At 38.4% G+C, this 19,517-nt stretch overlaps 1 long non-coding RNA gene across 5 annotated transcripts in view; it reads left to right on the top strand.

Annotated features, from left to right (window-relative positions):
- The window catches only part of LOC131516538 (uncharacterized), a 46,286-nt gene extending 45,427 nt beyond the window's left edge, over positions 1-859 (top strand). For 4 of the 5 annotated variants that reach the window (XR_009264133.1, XR_009264132.1, XR_009264134.1 and 1 more), the window contains one exon: positions 533-859. This is a non-coding gene — a long non-coding RNA (uncharacterized LOC131516538). Of the gene's footprint in view, positions 1-522 lie in introns of all 5 variants that reach the window. The other variant, XR_009264136.1, reaches the window with a different exon arrangement.
- The last annotated feature ends 18,658 nt before the right edge of the window (positions 860-19,517 follow it).

Genomic DNA, 19,517 nt, shown 5'->3' with positions numbered 1-19,517 from the left:
CTAATGATATGTCCCTGTGAAACTGGATGGCTGCAAGGCTGACCAGATAATTTTCCTTTCTTCAGTCCCATTGCCCCCAGCTAAATCAATAGAGTGGCAATTCCCACCAATCTCCAAGCTATCCACAATGGTCAGACCAGGTACACTGGTGTCCAGTAACTTTGTTCCGTAATCTGAGAGCAGGCTTAGGGAATCAGGCAGTAGGCATGATCTGGTATTGGGAAACTCTCTCTGAGAACTGCTTTGGTGGTTGGGGGTAGTGAAAAAAGTTAGATAATGCAGTTTCAGTCTGAGATAGGGAATGCTTAGTATTTAGACCTTGGAAGCACGTAAGTAAGGAAAGATAATGTGAAGTAGAAATGACCTTGAGCAGTGACATAAAAGGTCAAAACAATCTTTGAACCTCAGTGGGTCCTTAACATGAATATCCACATACCTAATAATTCTTAATGGGTTGGCTAACAGATTGACTGGTTTACTTGCCAAATGCCACCCTTACAATTATTATTTTAAATCTTACAGGTTCAATAAGAAGCCCTTTGTCTTGGGGAAACTGAATTTTCCTGCTGAGATGGTAGACCATACTTGGTTCTGTTTCCAGTTCGAAATAGTGCCATATTTATCAAACAACACTTTTAAGTATCATTTGAGAAATGTATGGGATCTTCACTCTTCTTATTTGTAAATGATGTAGTATTTAATATATCCAAATGAATTTATACAAATAAATGCACATTATAAAGCATAATAATTTGGAATACAAATATAATGGGAAATCTTATTTTAATTTTTATCCATATGAACTGTCCTGTTGCAATGTATAAATGCAAGAATATATCTTCATGTAAATATTTTCAATAAAAAATGAGCAAAACCATCCTTTCAGTGTTTGCTGGATTAACTCTAAATTATTTTGTTTGCCGTCAGGTCATTAGGGATATTACCACATTACTTTAACAAAGTAACATTCGATTTTGCAGAATTTAAAATGTATTCATAAAATACGTTATTCTAAGGTTTATAGAAGAATCTTAAAGTCTTGAAATCTGAGGTTCTTGTTCTTTTTTGTTTGTCTCATTGTTTACTTATTTATTCTGTGTGAGAGAGAGACAGAGAGGGAGAGGAAGCAGAGCTGGGGAGGGGCAGAAAGGGAGAGAGAGAAAGGATCCCAAGCAGGCTCTGCACTGTCAGCACAGAGCCTGACTTGGAGCTTGAAATCACAAACTGTGAGATCATGACTTGAGCCAAAATCAGGAGTCAGACGCTTAACTGACTTAGCCACCCAAATGCTGCTCTCAGGTTCTTAAAGCAAATGTTCTTCTCACATACCTCAAATTATATCAATGAGAAGAGACCCTATATTTTCATGGTTCTGAGCATAAATTTTGAATTAATCAGTTTGCTGGGTTTATGCTCTAGTTTTACTACTCGTTAACTACACAATACTGAACCTTTATGATGCCTCGTTTTGTTCATGTGAAGACTAGTTATAAGAGTAATTACAACCTATAAGTGTGGTGAGGATTAATGAAATTAGGAAATCGTTAAAACAGTAACCTACAGGGGTGCCTGAGCGTAAGGGTTAAATTGTAGTGTAGGGCTAATGCTTAACTTGAAAAATAACAGCTTTGTGTTGACACTGAAGGTTAAGAGATAACAGCCTTGCTTTGCTGTTGTAAACTACGCCTCATACTCTTGTAAATTAGGCTTCACCAATTAAGGAAACAAAAGTTCAAAGAAAAGAGCATCAGAGGCAGGGTCAAGGAGATCCACTGGTTGCAACTTAGAGGCAGAAAGTCTAAAGTAAACACCTCATTAGGCAACTGTTTCTAACTCATCTGGAACCTGTTTCTTTGTTCTGTTCCCAGGTGTTGATAAAACGATGTGATCGGTTATAAAAACTCTGTACCCCGGCTGTTCGGGGCCGCACTCTTATCAAGAGTGTTGGTCTCGATCGGTCGGCCTTGCCTCTCATTGTAATAAACTTTGTTGTGACTGTCACTGGTGCCCGTAGCATTCTGTTTCAGGAGTCGTGTGGATGCAACATGAGTAGTTCAGTCGGTTAAGTGTCCGAATCTTGATTTCAGCTCAGGTCACGAAATTGAGGCCAGTGTTGTAGGACCCTGTGCTAGACCTGGATTGCTAAGATTTTCTCTTCCTGTTTCTCTGCCCCTCCCCTGCTCTTGTGCACACAGACGCCTGTGAATGGCTCTCAAAAAAACAAAATAAAAACCAAGCAAGACAAAAAGAAAACAGTAACTTACATAGTAAGTGTTAGATAGTATCATAAAAATCTCTCTAGAGTAAATAGGTATTGCAAGGGGCTTGGAAGTGAGGTATGCCTGGAGTGGAAATCATAAGAGAAATGATTCATATGTGTTGGGCAATGAGTGTATGACACATGAAACTGTCTGCTTCAGGGTAGAGATATTAAAAATAGAGTGTGCTGCTACCCTTGACACATTAAGCAGATTGAAATTGCACATAATATAATACATGTAAGTGATGAGGGAGCATAAGGCAAGCTGACAGGCTCCCAACCCCCCCAGGTGGGATTTGTGTGCTATTCCTCAGGCACTCCTGGCTGCCCAAGAACAAAGGAAAGGGGAAAAACAAATGGTTAACTGATAGAGATCATGGTCCTGCAGGACCCGAGTCTCCATCTATTTACAAATATGTTAGTAAATCCCAAGAAAAGGGCAATCTTATCAATAGCCTAATCTCCAGCAACCTATAGACTTCGTTTCCTGGAGCCCCAACATCACCCATAGTGATGTGGAAAACATAGTGATGTGGGAAACACAGGCAGAAGGAAATGGCAGATAGAACTAAATTTCCTTACGACCTGCAGCCCGTGGACAAAAACTTGAGGCTGGCAGAGTAAACATTTATCCTGAATTTCCCTACTCTCTTAATGCTAATGTGTTGCTAGAGGGAAAACAACCTTCTCTTGACAATAGCTAGGCCTCCAGTACCCAATGAGTCTTCTTTAGCATATGAAAATCCCATTGGAAAGTTCCCCTGGACTTTACCTCCCCTAACTCCTTAGTATTTAACCAGTCTCTCCTAGTCCCAGGGCAGCTCTTTTTGTTGGGTCCTGTCCCCATGCTTTATAATAAGATCACCTTTTTGCATCAAAGACATCTTCAAGAATTCTCTCTTGGCTGTTGGCTCCGGACCCTCTGAATCTCACTATCACCCCAAAAACCTCATCCGTAAGTATCCACTGTCCCAATTTCTTGCTAAAGTGAAATGTTCAGAGGCTGAGAGAACCCTGGGAGACCATCGAAAGTCTCCATAACGGAGTTATATAAATAGCCCTATGCCTACTCCAGTCATCCAACACAGACTATTTACATTGCTGCATCTGAAATTCCACAGATTTCTGATGTTCAACATTCACTTTAACAAACATCCATGTAGGTGGCATCTGATGATCCTTCTGACAAGTATTCTCCATTCTTCTAGCAATGACCTCCTCCCTTCTGCTTGGCATGTAGCCGGACTAGTGAATCAAGGTGTCCCATTCTTCTTTAGCCAAGAGATCAGCCAGGACTTCTTGGAGTAGCTTTATAAAATTTGAAGTGGGGTTCATGAGCAAACAGCTAAGAAAGAATTCTTGAGATATTTTTGGTACAAAAAGGTGGTTTTGTTCTAGCACAGGGACAGGACCCCTGGGCAGAAAGAGCTACACACAGGGATTGTGAGGAGTGACTGTTTATGTACTTTTAAGTTTGTGGAGGGAAGAGGGTTAAAGATAAACTAAGTTTCTACGGAATTTCTGTCTGCTGAAAGCAGGGTCTTACAGGACCCTGAAGATTTAGCTATTGTAAAGATGAGGTTGCTTTTAGTTTTTAATGAAATGTAAGCTTTAAGGCATTAAGGCAGCCATAAAATTCTGGAGGAATGTTACACGCTGCATGTCTCTGATATCTACCAGTGGGCTGCAAGCTATAAGGAGATTTAATTTAAACTGCATTTTTCTTCCCTTTGTTTCCCTCATCATTTCTGACTTAGTTACAAATAAAACCCCAAAGCGTAAATTTAGAGCCCTCTGGAATTTTGCCATGGTTCGGACCTGAGTGAAATAGCTTTCTGCTGGCTGTTCCCAAAGAAGAGGGACTCGTCCTCCCTCCTCTCTGTCCCCACTTCCTGGTTGTGCCAGTGTGTCAGCCTCAGACCCACATGAGTCCAAGGGAGCAGCACTAGAGACTGTGGAGATTCCAGGCCAACTCTGCTCCAGGTTGTTCAGTTCTGGGCCTGATCCCTGGGGCCCAGGTCAGCTCAATTCACCAATCAGAGGGCCAGGGGCACTTTTCACAGAAACACTCTACTCAGTCAGGCAAGATATTTTATAACCTGAAAAATCTGTGGGGATATTGCTTTTTCAAACATGTTTGGGAGACGTGTGTGTGTGTGTGTGTGTGTGTGTGTGTGTGTGTGTATTTTCACACTTCTTTTCCTTCTAGGCCAAATCAATTCACCCACGACCCATGTCATAAGTTCTGTCTGAAAGCTGCATCTATCTGCTTCCCACAAAACTGTCACACTTCTTGATGGGGACTTTTCTGGGTATCTTTAGCAAAACACCACTTAAATGTACATGTAACTGAATTTAGAGGTATACCATCTTTCCATTAGAGTACTACAGTTTATCAATTAGAATTTAAAAAAATGAAAATATTCAGTAAAGCCAAAGGCTCCTGACTTTTGATTCATTCTATAAATATAATTTTGAGCACATTCTTGTGCTTAAAATTAGGGCAGGCAGGGTGGCTGGGCAGGGCGAATGATTAATATAAGAGTTTCTACCCCAAGGAGTTAATACTCAAGCAGAGAGTCTAACCCATGCATGATTAGCTGTAATACAGAGGACACCCTTTAATGCTTACTTAGTCCTACTGGGTTTTAAAAGAGGAATACAATAATCATGTTGTAGAGAAGACAGTGTCTTGGGTATTATAAAGGCCTAAAGAGAAACTGTGAGACAAATGAGAACCTTACCCAAATTCTAGTAGATTAAATGAAAATTAGAGAAAAACAACTGTATATTTATCAAACATCTGGAGAAGAAATAACTTTTTATGTCAAAGAAAAAAAGTAGATCATAAATGAAAACATTTACAAATGGAACTACTTATTGTGATTTTTAAAATAGTTCAGTCAGGAGAACCTGGGTGGCTCAGTCGGCTAAGTATCCGACATCAGATCATGATTTCACAGTTTGTGAGTTTGAGCCTCACATTGGGCTCTCTGCTGTCAGTGAGGAGCCTGCTTGGGATCCTCTGTCCCCTTCCCTCTCTACCCTTTACCCACTCTCTCTTTCAAAAAATAAACATTAAAAAAATAAAAAATAAAATATTTCAATCATATGAAACATTTTAAACAACCAAAATAAAAATATAGAATATAGACTGAGAAAACAATGTAGCTATTATGACCAAGAGAGGATTAACAATTTTTATATATAAAGTGTTCATACAAACAAATGTCACAAAGGCCTCAAAAGACAAATGAACAAAGGATTTACGTGGATGTTTAATAAATGATGGAATTCAACTAATAAACACCTATTTGAGAATCATGTTCAGCTTTACTAGCAAGCAAAATAAAAATTAAAACAGAAAGTATCACATTTTGCTTATTACATCAGTAAAAGTTTAAAACAAATATAAAACAGTAGTGTCACACTGTAGTACATTAAATATTCATTAATGAAAAAATAAAAGAGCTCTATTGATGTGTGGGGACATAGCTTATACTTACATAAATGGTTTAGAATAAAAGCTTAGGGCAGAAAGCGCCACCACGGGGGGAAAACACACAAGGTTAGCTAATGAGACATTATAATGGGACCAAGAGTAACTTGTTACATCACCTGCAGGAAATTACTTTCCATCTGGAGCCAATGTATCTTGATCACAAACTCCACTTGCTCCCTACCCTTTGCTTCTTACTCACACAAGTTACTAATTACTGTCTAATTGTTTTCTCCACATTCACGTGTGTAAGATCTTGTTTTCCTCACATTCACCACGTGGTAATATCTTGTGAGCTCAATAAATACGGAGACAAAATGCTTGTTTGGGGCTTCTGTCTTTTCCTCGTCGTTTGCTTCTCTCTTATTCAAGTTTGTGACCGCTCTCTTACCGGACAAGAGAGAAGACTAGACTGCTAGTTTGCAACATTGATGAATGCTGGTGGAAATATAAGATATAATCTATCCGTGTGAATCAAGGTACTGTTTGAATTCTGTTCATTACTCTTTATCTGTTTTCTAATCTGTAAAATGGAGGGAAAGGCATGCACTACTTTGAGTATTCCTTCCTTATTTAATTTTCTTAGCGGAGGGAAGAGAAAGAATGGCAGGGTTTTCATAAAATGTTGTCTAGTTTCACGTGTTTAGGGAGAGTCAGATCTTCCTGAGGCTGGGCGTTCTGGTAGCAGTAGGCTCAAAAGAAGAGCATCCAGAAAGAGAAGTGAGACTCTAAGAGAAAAAGTTGTGCACGCTTGTATAATACGTTCTGAACCTGCCTCTAGCGAGAGGCTTCTGCTAGGATTTTCCTTGCTCAAAACTTGGATGGCTTTTAAATTCTGTTTTAGTAAGGTTGACTGGTTATCCACTTTCCATCCTAATTCACTGTTTATGTGCTTGTCTTCTGTTTTTGATTCTAAAAGCCACTCATTTGCAGAAGCAAGAGGGATTCAAATCCATGGTGCCCTGAGGCCCTGCTCCCCCCTGACCTCCCTACCTGGCCCCCAGGCTGCAGCAGCCTGAAAGAAGCAGGTATTTGGCTTTAGGCCCAGTTGCTTTCCTCTGTAGTCCACAACTGTTTACTTCCCTCCTAAATGTCTTTTATTTTCCTCCCCTCTTGTCACATGTCACACTCATCCACGGTCTTTTTGGTTAAGACCGAGGTGAAAATAATATTTCAACGTTGAACCTTTCATAGCTTGTAAATGATCTTCCCTCTTCCTCAGAGGACCATTGGTCTGTGACATTGATCTTTTTGTCCCTGTCTAGGGAGTCTTTACTATGTGGGTTCCCTGCTATCAATCTAAGTCAGGGTTGAGCATTGGGACTGTCCCAGTCCTTGTAGCTGATAGTACATGTTGTCTGGGGCTTCTGGAGATGGCACGCTCCCCTTGCCTGGTGACGGCTGGACCCACAGGGACCTGAAAGCTGGCTGTTTTCCAAACGAAAGACTAGTAGTAAAGTAAGGATCCTCAGCCAGATGCTTCTTCCTGCCAGCGCCTGTCATCAGAGAGCCTCTAGCCCACATACCATGGAATTTATCTGGTAGTATAAATTATGTGCTTGTGAATCTGGGGTGTTACCTAGTGCTTTAGAGTACTTTTTAGAAAGATAGGGACACAAGGGACTTTTCTACAGGCGCAGTATTTGTGTGTCTCTGACTGCAGGAGGGAGGAGTGAACAATGGGATGTCTTCTCCAATTTTATCTTAAGTGGAGGTATAAGCAGCTTTAAAATTCATGTGACTGTAATAATACAGGATTGGAGCAGTCATTATCTAACATATTTTTCCCCCCTGAAGTTTTGCAAATCTCTCATTGTCAGGGTAATATGGTGTAATAATTAAATGTGTGGGCTCTGGGCTCACTTTGTGGCTTGGACACTTAGTGCATTTGTGACGTTGCACAGGTTTTGTAAGGATTATGATGTCTCTTTTCCTTTTGTTAAAAAGCGGGGGGTTAAGAATAATGCCTACTCTGGAGTTGGGAGAATGAAATGAGTAGAATGGTTGGCGAGCCAGAGACCAGTCTGGCACATCACAAACATTCTGGCGCGCGTATCAGGAGAGTCTACTTGTTTTCCTAGGAGACCGACCATGCATGCTTCAGCGAATCGGTGCTCTTAGGATACTGCCTCCCATGTTGAATGATAAATTAGTTCCCTGGCAGTAATCAAAAGGATTCTCAGAGGACAGGTCCTTGGAGCTGCTTGGGTGCTGATTTCTAAACAAAATGTAAAAAAGCTCATGTACATTCCTGGCCGGCACATGTCCATCTCCAATATCCTCGTGTGATTGGAGGCACGCTCTAATGTTACAAGAAGCTGACACAGTCTTTGGTTGGAACAGTGTGGATTTTAGATTGTAGCCAAGTATAGGCAATAATTGTAAATCAATTTCCAAGGGTAAGACTAGATGTCAATGGGTACTTAAGTCTTCATTAAAAGGCATAAATCAGTTGTCCTTGATATTGGAAAACATGCCACATATAACATGATACAGTATTTTCAAGGTAAGTATCTAAAGTTTTGGTGAAAAATGCTCTGCAACCAGCCTCTGAGTATTATTAAATGTATACTTTGAAATTAATATCTTGATATAAATCTTAAAAAAATTAAATCCTTCATTAAAATCTCTCCACACTGATGATGATACTCACATACCCTATTGATTTCCATGTTCTTAGTCAATCTTTATACATGAATACAGGCTTCTGTATATTAGAAGATAATGCATAATTTTGCATTTTATCCTTATTTAGCCCTTTCCTTGAGCAGTTTGTTCCTTGTATAACAAAATCCTTGCAATTACTCATTTTAAGGTATAGACAGTCTTCTGCTGGATAAGTACTGTTTAACCATTTTTTTTTCTTGGGGACGTTAAAATTGTTTTCATACTTCTGTTAAGATAACCCTATAGCATATTAATTTGTACATGACCTCTTTCTCTTTGGGATTTTTTTTCTCTAGGCATCAGTTTAAAAAATGGCATACTCCTATTAACTAGACTGTCTTATTCTTACAAACTATTTGCTTCTTTGTGTAAAAGGGCCTCTTGTGAATAAACCCCAGACATACAGTTGGAGGGTATGCAGCATGGAGGCAGAATAGATGAAGTTTTCTCTAGGGAGAACCACTTGTTGTCTCTCAAAAACAAAACCAACCCCCCCCCCCCCCCCAAAACAAAACCTGAGTATTTTACATGTTTCCAACACTCTTCTCGGCCCTGAGTATCTGGTGAGCAAAAAGCCATGGTCCTTGTCCTCCTCGAGATTGAATCTAGTGAGGGAGCCGTCTTAAATAATGGCAGTTACTGTTGGAAGTCTTATTTGTACAACAATGAAATGTATATTTCATAAGAGTTGTTTTTTGTTGTTTTTGTTTTTTCAGGACTGAATAAGTCAAGAGTCTCAGTAATTTTTTGAAAAAGTAACATGGGAGCTTTGTTGTGAAGGATGAATAGAAATTAGATTAGGGCACCAGGGTATTTTCAAGGTAGTGGGTAGAGCATTTGAACCAGCCCTGTGGCAGGAGGAAAAAGGATCATTGGAGATAGGAAAGCCAGGCCCAGGTAGCTGGAACACCGATCTTGACGCATCCTCTGTTTTCTGGGACAAGAAGGCACATCATTCTAGAATATTTTCTCGGGGTGAGAATGGGAGAATGGATGGATTGCTTTTATTGCTTATTCATTTTTCAGAGACTGAGTGTGAGGTGGGGAGAGGCAGAGAGAGAGGGCGACACAGAATCTGAAGCAGGCTCCAGGCTCCAAACTGTCAGCACAGAGCCTGACGAGGGGCCCGAACTCAGGTCTGGTGAGATCATGACCTGAGCTGAAGTCAGATGCTTAACGGACTGAGCCACCCAGACACCCCTTTTTTATTACTTTGTTATGCTGCAAACTCCTCATTGCTGTGGTAAAAACTGTTTCTAATGTTGGTAAAAGCCTTCAAAGTTGGTTGGTGGTCTCTATATGCTTATTAAAAATACTGCGTTTATAATTTATAAGAAAGTTGTCATTGATATAGCTCATTGTAAGAAAGGAAATTTACGTCTGCAACCTTACGTTAATAAAAAGCATTTCATTTCTAAGCTGACTTCTGAGTCAAGCAAAGCAAAAATAAATATTCTGGTTGACATTAAAGTTAGCCAAATGTCTGTAGAGATTATATATTGCATGTGAAAGGAAGTCAAATTGTTTAAATATCATTCTTGTAGCTCTCCAATCTAATAACTTCTTCAGTGGTGTATCAAGTTTCTAAATGTCATGACAAATTATGGCTATTTATTACTTTATCTTGGGGCTATAAAAGACTCAGAATGCTTATGCTTTCACTCTGGCATGTAGGTGGTGATGGGTGGAGCTTGCAGTGCTTTGGATCCAGCTGTGTGAATGAATGCTGTGTTATGGCCACCTTCTATTTTCATGCCATTTTACATTTTCTAGAAGCATCTTAATACCTCTTACTGTATTAAAAATCCAGTTTTAGAACAAGAATGGACTTTAAGAGTTAGTTGAAAGGAGTTTTCAACAGAAAAAGCAATGGCCTTAGAGCAATGTGTTCAAACTAAAGCTCTGTGATGTACTAGATAATTGGTGTTGGATCAATCACAAACTCTTGGCAACAAGGTGTCCTCATTTCTACACTGGTGTTACTAGTACCACATTTGGGAGACTGCCTTTAGTAATAATAGACATCATAAATGAGAAAGGTTCCAAGGAGATGTTTATATAAATACTTTTAGCAATACAACACATGTTCACACCCCAACTAATTAATACAGGCAAACCTACAAGTACATGGTTCCCAGCCAGGTACTATTGACTCAGTTTTACAGGTGATGAAACGGAATCGGATGGAGACAAGCCGCTTGTTAAAGACGAGTTATAAAGAATGAATTACAACAAAATGCAGGTCTCCTGACTCTTGGTCTTGGATATTTACCTCCATTCCTGTCCTTCACCTTTGGAACTTCTTACCCTGCCACATGTTCTCTTCTTTGGGGATTTATTCCTTCTTGTATTAGGTGGAAAATAAATAGCAACTTCAATGGGTTTTATTAACATGACCCTCTGACCTCAAACTACTACTTATAAAAGACCTCTTTTACCATAAACTATTAAATTACAAAAATAGAGAATGCAATATGGTAGAAAGAAACTAACCTGGACAGTGCAGTGACTAGCTGTATAATTTTTTTTTTGAAATAAGACACTTAAGGCATAGAAAGGGTATCAAAAAATGATACTAGACTGGAATATAGATGTAGACTTTTCTGCCCTTAATATTTTTGAGAATCTATGCATAGAAATAATAATTGAAGTGCTCATTACTTACCAGAGCAATTATTAGCAGTGAAATGTGTGAGGTGTATTTCCGTAGTTGGTGCTTACTAAGCCATTCTATACATCATCCTAGAGGTTTTTTTCTACTAAATAATTTCAGCACTTGGTTGGTAAGGACTTCCCATGGGAATTGATGTATTCATTTTGTATTTGTATGTTTATGAACCGCAGCAGGAATACAATACTACCTTTGGCACTCGTTGTTTACTGAACTACTTAACATACAAGAAGCAGATCAAATGTGTAATTTTTGTGAAGCCTTCCCATTCACCCAAGTGGAAACAATTACACTCAAAGCAGATATTTATAGCACCTACTAGGAAGCTATGTAACCATTGGTTTGTGTGTCTGTTTTCTGTATTAAGACTAATGTATTTCCAGAATCTAGTCTAGAACCTGGCACATGGTAGATGTTCAATAATTTATTATAGAGACTTTGGAAAAACTTAATCTCCATGTGTCTGTCATTGTACTAAAAAGAACAAGTTATATATTCTAGGGGCTTCTTCATTGCATACTTGATGCATACTTGATGCCTCGTGGTGTTTACGGTAGAAACAATGATGGTGATTGGGACAACTCAAGTCACCAAAAGCCCAATGATTTGCAGGAAACTGCTCCTGTGACCTTTGAGTGATACTCGGAAGTGACTGCGACTCCATGTGTCTCTTCTTTCTTCAGTATTAGCTTCCCTTATTGAGGTGACCTGATTTGTTTGCTGCTGGAAACCGTTAAAAGGTGGAGCTGCGGAGAATAGGATGCGGTTGGAAAGAGATGAGCACACAGAAAGCCGGGGGCATACTGAGGGAGAGTTGGGTTCTTCCTTGGTGTGGAAATACCACCCTGAAAGTCTTCTCTTGGTTTGTAGGTGCTCCACAGCTGCTTCTCGGGAACACTGCAACCACGGGACCAGATTTGCAGAATTAGTGCTGGAGTTAACTGACAGCAGATTGGCCATCAGTTGTAGTTTGGGTGCTGACTGGATTATTGTAGACAACAGTAAAGGTTATTCAGTGCCAATACACTGGATTTGTTTCTAGTTCTGCCATTTACCAGCTGGATGACCTTGCAGAAAGCATGTCCTCTGAGACTTCAAAAGGAATTAATGATGCTTTTCCTTCTCTTTCATAGAATTGTTGTGAGACTCCATTTAGAAAAAAAGATTAGTGTTGGGAAGATGTAAGATGTTGTTACTTACCTCATCCATTTATATTTTACTTTCAGGAATTAAAAAATGACAGACCACACTATATTATTAGCTTGTGGTTAGGGGTAAATTTTAGCTTGGGGATAATTTGGGCAATTACACTGGTTTATGATCTTGGGCAAATTTAGAAGACTTGATGTGCCCTAATACAGGTTTTTAGTAGAAAATGAAAAAGCAGATACCCTTTCCTAATCCCGAAGAAAGAAAGGTTTTGTTCCTTTTGACTAAATCGTAGGCTTTTGAATGTCGAATCATCTGAGTATACCACAATCAACATATGTCTGTAAGCACAAGTATATAAACACTGTTGATTTCAAAAATGAATGTTTCCCCTTGAAGATGCAATGTTGTTGGTAAACTGCGTTGATGATATATGGCTTATGTGTTTGTGAGCCTACTTAGAACTAAGAATCCCCAGGTGAGATGGGAATTAGCAATCAGGAGAAAACTGTGCTTTCACAGCTGTTGTATACCAAATATTGAATCAGAGTATTGTTTCAGTCAATGAGTTTTATAAAGACAAAGTAGCATTTTGTTTCATGGAATACATCCCAGAACAAAGAGAATTTGTTGGCATTATTTCATTTTTCAACAGAGGGGGTAAAGGTCACTTAGTGATTTGATTGGTTATTGCTCATGGACTTTTATAGCAATTACCTTAGATTCTTATTTCACAGAGTATCTTAAAGAGCAGGACATTTTCCTTAAAAATAATAAACCACATCATATTATATCTTTAATCTTTCATAATATAAAAACACTCTAATTTAGGAAGAGGACACAAAAAACAAGATGCTTTTGTTTGGGGCCTGTCAAGATCTCAAACCCCAAAGGATCTGTGTTTGGCAATACAGCCTCTCCTCCCCAGGAGAGAGGCTTACTTTCTCTGTAGCAATTAGCATTTGCCACACACCTAAAGTTGGAAGGACTTGTGAGGTGAGGAAAAAAATCCTTTCAGAGTCTTGGTATAAATAAAGCCCCTTAGTCAAGCAGGATAGGCATGTTTTTGTTTTGTAAATTCTGGCTTTTCTTAAACTCCTTCGAAAGGTAGCCTAGCCCTTTTGTTTGGACTTTAAACATAAGGCTCTCCCAGTAAAACTGTAAGCTCTAGGAGTCTGGCTGCCTCATTTAATTTGTAGTGTCATGAGAAACAATCCCCAGTGAAAATAGAAACACCAGACTATTATTTACCAGTGACACTGGCTCTGAGCCTAATCTTGAGGTGTGTCAAAACTATTTTTTAAAGAAAGATCCTTTTTGTTTAGATCTGATGAAAAATTTCCATGCCTGACGATATGCTTTGTTTTTGTGACCTTTCCTGCCTGGGTCTGTAATATATGAAATGACTTCGCAGACCAGACCTCCTTATGTGGCTTCAAGGACTTGGTGCCCTTGGATAAGTCTTATGGATTTTAGTGTCCTCTTCTTTTGAACACAAAGTATTTTAAGTGAAACCCATCTGGGAATTTATAAGACCTATTTGTCAGAGATGAATGCATTTATCCAGGAACAATACTATTTTTGCTGACTAAAACAAAATACCTCTTTTTGGTGCGAGTGTGTGAATCTCAAAGCATAGGTGTTTTGTGAAGGAGGTGGATAGGATGATATTCTGTTGATTTGTTTTTTAATTTTTTTTTAACATTTATTTTTGAGACAGCATGAACAGGGGAGGGTCAGAGAAAGAAGGAGACACAGAATCTGAAACAGGCTCCAGGCTCTGAGCTGTCAGCACAGAGCCCGACGCGGGGCTCAAACTCACGGACTGTGAGATCATGACCTGAGCAGAAGTCGGACGCCCAACCGACTGAGACACCCAGGGGCCCCCTGTTGATTTTTTTTTAACGTTTATTTGTCTTAGAGCATGAGCAGGAGAGGGGCAGAGAAAGAGGAAGACACAGAATCTGAAGCAGGTTCCAGGCTCTGAGCTATCAGCACAGAGCCCGACATGGGGCTTGCACTTATGAACTGCCAGATTATGACCTGAGTGTACCCGGAGGATGCTTACCGTCCTGAGGCACCTGGGTGGCTTAGTTGGTTATTTTTAATTTCCCAGTGTAACTAGTAAAGAATGATCATCTAGACGGCAGAGTCTGTGATTGTGAATGGTGGGAGGGAAATGTAAGATTTGGAATTAGTAAGCCCTGGATGAGTAATGGCTGTATCATCGGAGGGAACCCACAGAACTCCTGAGACGTCAGTTTTCTCAGCAGTAAAGTGGGCATATACATACATATATACATATATATGTGTACATATATATACACACATGTGTACCTATATATGTATATACATATACGTATATATACACACAAATGTGTAAATATACATGTATATATACATAAATTGTATATACTGTGGATCAAAATAAAATGTGTTTCAAAGTGTTTCATGAATGTTAGAGCAGTTAGGTATTATTACTATTAGTACTACTACTGTTATTAGTATTAAAAACTAAAATTCAACTGAGCAAACTTGAAGATCCAATTGGTTTTATTAAATAATTGAGCAATATCGCATGTACCAAGTAGGGGGCTCCCAAGAGTTGTACAAAATGGAAGATTTTTATTTTTATGTATTTATTTTCACGTTTATTTTTGAGAGAGGGACAGAGCACAAGGTGAGGAGGGGCAGAGGGAGAGGGAGACACAGTCTGAAGCAGGCTCCATCCAGCCTCTGAGCTGTCTGCACAGAGCCTGACGTGGGGCTCGAACCCACAAACTGTGAGATCATGAACTGAACCAAAGGCATTCACTAAACCAACTGAGCCACCCAGGCGCCCAAAATGGAAAATTTTTATATGAAGGAGGGTGGAGTAAGCACATTATTAGCAAAAGAAAAGGATTATTATGGGCAAGGTTGCTTTCTCTTAGGGAGAAGGGAAAGGGTCTTATGTAGGTGACTCCTCTTGCTTTTGGGAATGGAGAGGGCCAGTGTGGCAGATTACTTCATCATTCATCAGTGCTACTGAAACTATTTCTGGGGGAGGTAGAAACCACAGTTAGATTAGGTATTAATCCCCTCTTTGGGGACTCTCCCTAAGTGGCACCATTTTGGGCATATGGTGGTTTTGTCTAGATCAACCACAATGACTCCACAGAGTCACTCTTCCATAGAGTAGTAGATGCTCCCTAAACTCAATACATGTAGATGACACTATTGGGAAAATATTCTCAGAAGCAATGAATCTATGTCTAGATTATTAAAACCTTGTGGGCAGGAGCCATCTATTCTTTCTCTTGGACCTCATATATTTATATGAGCCCCATGCAAAGTAGAGATGCTATTAGGTTCTTTTTTTCTTGCATCTTTTCTAGATTTTTATTTTTTTTCATTTAGTTACAATTAATATATAATGTTATATTCATGTATACAGCATATTGATTCGATGATTACTTAGATTACTTAGAGCTCACCACAATAAGTATAGTCATCATCTGTTATTCATTATTAGAATATTATTGTTTATAATCTCCTTTTCAGAGATGAAAAGTCTACCACTCCACCTCCCCTCTGGCAATCATCAGTTTGTTTCCTATATTTAAGAGTCTGTTTCTTTGTTTTGTGTTTTAGATTACACTTAAAGTGAAGTCCTGTGGTACGTCTTATTTTACTTAGTATAATACCCTCCAGGTCTATTTGTGTTTTTGCAAATGGCAAGATACCATTCTTTTTTTATGGCTGAGTAACATTCTATTGTGCGTATATATCACATCTTCTCTCTTCATTCATCTATTGGCAGATAATTAGGTTGTTTCTCTATCTTGGTTATTGTAATAACACTGCATTGAATATAGTGGTGTATGTATATTTTTAAATTGGGTTTTGATTTTCTTTGGGTAAATATCCAGCTGAGAAATCACTGGATTGTGTGTTCTATTTTTAATTTTTTTACTAACTTCCATATTGTTTTCTACAGTGGTTGCTCTGATTTACATTCCCACCAGTAGTGCACCAGGGTTCCCTTTTTTCTACATCCTTGCCAACACTTGTTATTTCTTGTCTTTATGATTTTAGCTATTATGACAGGTGTAATGTGATATCTTTTATGGTTTTGGTTTGCATTTCGCTGATGATTAGTGACGTTCAGCCTCTCTTCTTGTGTCTGTTGGCCATCTGTATGTCTTGACAAAAATGTCTTTTCAGATTGCCTATTTTTAATTAGATTGGTTTTTTTGGTGCTGAGTTGTGTAAGTTCTTCATATGATTTTATAGGAACCCTTTATCGCGTGTGTGTGTGTATGTTGTGTGGATATATATAGAGTGTGTATATATATGTATATGTATATATACATATATATATGTATAAATTATATATATATACATATACTTATATATATATATATATACATATATACATATATATATGTATATATGTATAAATTGTAAATATCTTCTGTTTAGTAGGTTGACTTTTTGTTTTGATGATGGTTTCCTTTCCTGTGCAAAAGATTTCACTTATGGTGTAGCTTTAATAGTTTATTTTTGCTTTTGTTTCCCTTGCCTGAAGAGACATACATAGAAAAATACTGTTAAGGGCAACGTCTAATATGTTATTGCCTTTGTTTTCTTTGAGGGATTTATGGTTTCAGGTCTCACATTTAGGTCTTTAATCCATTTTGAGTTTATTTTTGTACAGGTCGTAAGAAAGTGTTCTAGTTTCACCTTTTACATGTAGCTGGACAGTTTTCCTAGCAGTGTGGTTTTCTTTTTAACAATACTATTGGGAGAGGCAAGAGAAAGCCTAGAAAATCAAATATTTGTTTAATCTTATATTCTGTAATATTGTGCTATTCATTATAGATTCAAGAACACATGATACTGTCTGTGATCTGAAAGAACATGCCTGGTGTGGGAAGTAAGTTTGTCAAAAGGATAATTGTAAGGCAATGTGGTAAATGAAATAGTAGAGATAGCTACTAGATCCCAGAATAGAACTAAAGAAGTGAGAAGTTTGGCTTGAATGAGTTTTGAAGAGCTTTCAATGGAAAAAGACATCCAGTCTTTTGATGCCTCAAGGATTGGTAGGAGTTGACTCTTCTGCCGTCAAGAAGAGGGTACTCCAGAGAGAAGGGCATGGGAGAATGAAATAGGAGGGCAAGTTCCGGGATATGCCAGTAGCTTTCTATGCCTGGCACCCTGCTCTGACATGGGATAAATGGAGTGAGCTGAGTTCAGACAGGTAACCAAGTGGCACATATGGAGTGTAACTTTCTAAGAGTAAGACTATACTCTAGGAAAATGTTTTAAGCAGAAAAATGGTATACATTTATTTAACAAATACTTACATTGCACTTTCTGTGCTGGGCAGTATTCTAAAAGCTTTATAAATGTTCATTTCTTCTTCATAAGAATCAGAAGAAGTAGATATTTTTATTTCTGTTTAACTTCTGAGGAAAGTGAGGTATAAACAGGCTAAGTCCCATTCCCAAGATGACACAGCCAGTAAGTGATGGAAAGAAGATTCCACTCAGCCTCTGGATTCCACATTCTTGACCACTCCACTTCTCCACTCAGGATTAGTTACATGTTTTAGAAAGATCAGTTTGGCTCCTGGGTACAGGTACAAAGTCCAGGGAAGAAATCATGTATTAATGAGGTAAAAGGGAGGAAATTGGTGGTTTAAAAGGGTATGTTTGGAAGTAGAATTGACAGTAATTACTGGGCTGAATGTGGCTTATAAGGAAGTTAAGTATCTCAGGATTTGGGGTAGGTGGTAATTAAGTTAACAAGATAGGAAGTACTGGATTAAGAACGGGAGGAAAGAGACAATTGTTCGTGTGCATTCTGAAACAGCAGTGGAATATGCAGGTGATTGTGTAGAATTAGAATTCAAATGAAAGTTCTAAGTCTGAAATTTAGCTTTGGAAGTCATCATTGGAAACTATAGGTATATATGTGATTGTCCAGGGAAATTATAAACAGATCCTTACTGATTTGATCTGGCTTGGAGATGTAGATACTTAAGTTTGCCCTTTTTTTTGGGGGGGGGAGGGTGCATAAAATGAGAAGGGCAAAGGTTTTGGAATAGAACTATAGGGAGAGGTGGCTGTTGTGATATCTTCAAGAATGGTAGAATAAGCAAAATTGTATTGGTGTATTCTGCCAGCTATTAGTTGAAATAGGCATTTGTAACTGCTCAACTAGAATATCTGACTATTCAAAGGACTCTGTTTAGATTCCCTTGAGAAGACACTTGATTATATCTGCTTTTAGCTTTAAGAGAAGATTTCAATGCAGGCTCTCGTAGTTGGGATTTATAATGTAGGGTGGTTTACAGTGAATAGCCTTCCAGGGGCTGGCTAGGGTACATTCCCAGAGGCACTGCCGCTTTCACAGAGTACTGGGAGGTCTAACTTAATATTTTACTCCTTGTACAAGCAATCTTAATATACAAAAGATTATTTATGTTGGTGGAAGAACTGATTTCAGGAGTAGGACATGCCTTTTATTTTCTCTTCACTGATAATTAGCCAGGAGAAAGGGATGAAGATTACATCATGTCAGGAATCATTGAAAAAAAGGATCACACTTAGTGTTCACTAAGATGTTTTATAGAGAGTTTACCTCATTGTGCCATATGATCTTAAAATGCCATTAATTAAAAAATGATGTTGTCAGAGACTTTTGATGAATGGATCAACTCTAAATAGTTTTAAAGCACTTAGTGAAATTTAGACTGATTGGGGGAAAAAACTTCATATTTAGATATATGTAGTTGTCTATATAAAAAAAAATAGGTTAGACCTAAAAATGACTTTTTCAGGTGCATGTAGTGGGGGCAGGCTACATTAAATACAAGGATTTGCTCTTGTATTAACTGCTTAAATACAAGCAGAATTTAAAGAGCAAAACTTCTGAGCACTTGCGTATTTCAAGTACAGTGAATTTGATTATAAACACCTTAGGGGCAGACTATTATAAAAAAGTCCTATCATCTGGCATTTTACCCACTGGAAATTTATAGAAAATAGCATTTTCCAAGTATAGATTTTATTCTAGAAAATGGCTTCAACACTACAGTTAAAGGAAACAGTAGAATTTCCATGAGAACAGTATCAAAAAGCAAAAAGAATGACCTACTAATACTGACATAAAAGGGGAGGACTGCGATGTCATTGGTTTTAGTTATATGATACAATGGAACAAGCCACCAAAAACATAGGGACTTAACAATGGTTTCTTTAAGATTTGGTAAAATTTTCCAGTGA

Source organism: Neofelis nebulosa, chromosome 7 (genome assembly GCF_028018385.1).
Source record: "Neofelis nebulosa isolate mNeoNeb1 chromosome 7, mNeoNeb1.pri, whole genome shotgun sequence".
In the NCBI taxonomy this organism is placed as follows: Eukaryota; Metazoa; Chordata; class Mammalia; order Carnivora; family Felidae; genus Neofelis; species Neofelis nebulosa.
Note: the sequence above shows the minus strand (reverse complement) of the source record. Positions and strands in the feature narration are given on the sequence as shown.